Raw genomic sequence first — 3,908 nt, forward strand, 5'->3', positions numbered from 1 at the left:
CTTCCTGAACCACATGCTCACTGTAGTTCAAATCCATTCTACTAGAGGACTTCGGTGCTTCTCAAGCAAGGACTAAGCACCTGTTTACTATCTGCAGTATGCTCTGAATCAGGTTATATTATACTAAAGAGAAGAGTTCCAGAAGCTTCAGACACAAATACAATGTTCAGCATCCCAAGAGCTTGGGATGAGTTTGTGTTCTCTAAAATCAAAGAATGAATTTTAGGAACAAATAGAGGTTATGAGCAGAATATATTTATGAGGGAAAGAAAGATCATGTCTGATAGAGGGCCAGGAAAGGGGCCCTGAGTGCATGATCCCCCTGGTTTTTTTAAATTTGGGAGGTCTTTTTTTAGTGATTTACATATTCTAGATAGTAATCCTTTGAGTAAAGCTGGCAAGATTTCTTTCCTACGTTGTCTCTTTACTCCATTAGTGGTGTTTCTTGCTGTGGACAATTTTTTTAATAAGATGAGATTTCATTTGTTGATTTTTTCTAATACTTTCTGTGCAATTGAATTTTTGTTCATAAAGTCTTTGACTAAAACAGGATGGTTTGGACAACTGTACTGTGGATTTCTGCTGGTCTATGGAAAGGAACAGATAATGTTTAATTTTTTTTTTGTCTCCTTTTTCCAACTGTTTCTCTTTTTTCTCTTCTTAATTTCTTGTATGTTTCTTTCTTCTTCCAATTTTACATGCATTTATCTGGTAATATCAGTAACTGGTTGGGAGACAACACTATGCATTACAAAAAATACAGTGAAATTCATATTACTTTGTTAAATGAAATTCTGTATCATTTGTGATTTTTCTGTTTTAATACTATTTTGTATTTTATAAAATAAAAAAGAAGTTTTTTTGCGGAAAAAGTCTTTGACTATACTAATGTCTTCAAAAGTTCTACCTATTCTATCTTCCAACAGATTTAATATTTCAGCTTTAATATGTAGATCTTTGATCTATTTCAATTTTAGTTTGGTGTGTGTTGAAAGACATGGGTCTAATTTTAATCTTTATCATGTCGAAAGCCAGTTTTTCTAGCACCATTTATTAAAGAGGTGATCTTGATTCGACCCAGACCCAGAGTGAGTTAGACTTTCCAGGGCCCACTGGGTCCTCATTCAACCCAGAGCCCAGGCCCAGTGAGAGTGAGACCACCCGGGGCCTGCCAAGTCCTCATTTGACCCAGGCCCGGCATGAGTGAGACCACCCAGGGCCCACCAGATCTTCATTTGAGCCAGTGCCAAGGCCCAGAGTGTGAGTGGAACTTCCTCAGTCAGACAGGCCCAGTGTGGAACCCTGCAGCAGAACTCCCTGCAGAGAGGCTAGAGGCGAGACCCACCCAGCTGATCCAAGAGCAGAACATCTTGCCAGAGTGGCACAGAGGATTCACCTTCAAGGGCTGCAACAGGAAGAAGTAGAGCACAACAGCCAGACTCAAGACACATCCACCTGGATGAGTTTGAACTTGGTAGATCCAGACCTGGTGCTAAAGTAATAATTCTATCTAAACTCTACACCAAAGGTCAGAAGACAGTGCTATACAAAATGACAAAGAGAAGGAACAAAATGCATTCTCAGGCCCTGAGCCCACCTCAAACAAATGCAGGAGACAATAGCATAGAAGACATTGGAAATCACACACCTGAAATCTCTGAAATAATAGCATCTGAAGTAAAGAAACAACTGTACAAAGGTATAGAGGAAAGCAGATCAGAAATAATTTCTGAAGTTAAAAAAATGATAACTATAATGAAAGAAGTACTAAGTGCTTCTAAAAAAGATAATGATAAGAAAAATAGAGAATAGAAAAATGATGGAATCCTTGAATGAGCAATATAGGAAAGACATAGAATGCACGAAGCAGATTCAAAGTACTATACAGGAAATTAAAACCTCAATCACAAGCTGGCAAAACCATTTGAATGAAAGTGAAAGTAGACTTTCAGACCTAGAAGACACTATTGCAGCTAGTGAAAAGGTAATAAAAGATCTCTTAAAAACAACTGTGGTGCAGGAGAAAAATAATTCAAGATCTGCAAGACAATGCAAAGATGAACAACGTGAGACTAATAGGCATCAATGAGAAAGAAGGAGTCAATACAAATGACATAAAAAGAATATGGACAGAAGCAATAGCTGAAAACTTCTCAACTATGGGGAAACAATCTGACATTCAGGGAACCAAAGCATATAGAACTCCAAATAACATCAATCCAATTAAAACCACACCCAGACATGTAATAATCAAGATCCCAGAAATTCAGCATAGGAACAGTATACTGAAAGCTGCAAAAGAAAAGAAACCGATCAATTTTAAGAGAAAACCCATCAGAATAACAGCAGATTTCTCTTCACAAACCATCAAGTCAAGAAGAGCATGGAGCAAAGTACTACAAGTCTTGTGAGAAAACAAATTCCAACCCGGACTGATATACCCTGCAAAAACCTCTTTCAAGTATAGTGGAGAAGTGAAATACTTCCATGACAAAGAACAACTATAGAATTTTATGATGACAAAGCCAATCCTACACAGACTACTAAAAGATATTCTAGAGAGGGGTCTAAATGACCACAACTCTATGAATGAGAATGGAAAGAACCCACCAAATAAGGCAAAGAATTAAAAACAGGAGAAAAAGAGGTATACAACAACAGTCTTTCTTTTTTTTATCTTATTGAGAAACAAATATCAATGAGACATTTTTCAAGCTGATTAATAGAGCACTTTCAATAATTAATACATTGAACATTGTTATCTTCTCAGTGGTAATCCAAAGCACAAGAAGTAGCAAGGACATCCTGTCCAAACACTACTACTACAAATCCTTCCTCTCACTGAACCAAGCGAAAGCAACTGTACATCTATCCTAACTGTTCTGTATATACAAATACAAAATGGTCCTTTCTCTGTATTCCCTATCTCCAGTTTAGTCCTGTCAGAGATGGGTATTCTATTGGTATCTAAATATTATAGGTGCTTGAACTCAGTAAAACAATCCAATACAGTCCAGTAGTCCACAATAGTAGGGGGTTGTCTGCAGAAGTTGTTGACTAGAGCCTTTTACAGCTCAGCAAATTAATATGGCTTTACTTCATATACCTTTTTTTTTTTATACTTTTCTGCTGGATGGTTAAGACCAAGATAAAACCAGAACTATATAACAAGAAATGTAACTTTTGTATCTGATAAGGTCAGTCAAGTCCCCTCAGGTTTATCCTGTAACCCTTTACTGCACTTTGTAGATCCTTTGTCAGTGTCAGCCATGTGGATGAGTCACAGTCAATTCTTGACCAACAGCAGTCTTTCAATTATTCTTTTGTATACAGCAGCAAAATATTCCTATCAGTATACTCTACAAATGGACTTCACCAGCACAGTACAGGTCATGGTTCTATCTGGGTCAACAGGGTGGATATCAAGGAAATAGAAGTAGCTCAGTGCCAGAAGTGACACCTGGCCAACGATAAGTGTCATGGACATTGTCCATGTCTATGACACACTAGAACTTTGTGTGATATCCTATCCCCAAGTGCTGGTCATATATTTGCCATTCCAGTATGTGTTATGTTTTATTCTTAGTAATTCTTTACTGTCATGAAAACTTTTTCTTAGGCCAATTGTTTTGAAATATTTAATATTTAATTAATTTTCCAAATATTGTTTAATCTTAATTTTTGTTTTAAGATTTATACTGTATCTTTGACTTACAATCTACTTATAAAACATGCTATATTTTCTCCTAGTATTAGAAACTTTCAAAAGTATATTTCCATTTTCCTTTGACTTTGTATTACTTCTTCCTTGTCTTTTACACATACACACAAAAAATCTGGGAAAATTAACCTGAGGGCAAAACACATATGTTTTGGCAGAAATAAACACATCAGTCCTGGAATAAAAA

This window comes from Octodon degus, unplaced genomic scaffold, assembly GCF_000260255.1.
Source record: "Octodon degus isolate 3935 unplaced genomic scaffold, OctDeg1.0 scaffold00144, whole genome shotgun sequence".
NCBI lineage: Eukaryota > Metazoa > Chordata > Mammalia > Rodentia > Octodontidae > Octodon > Octodon degus.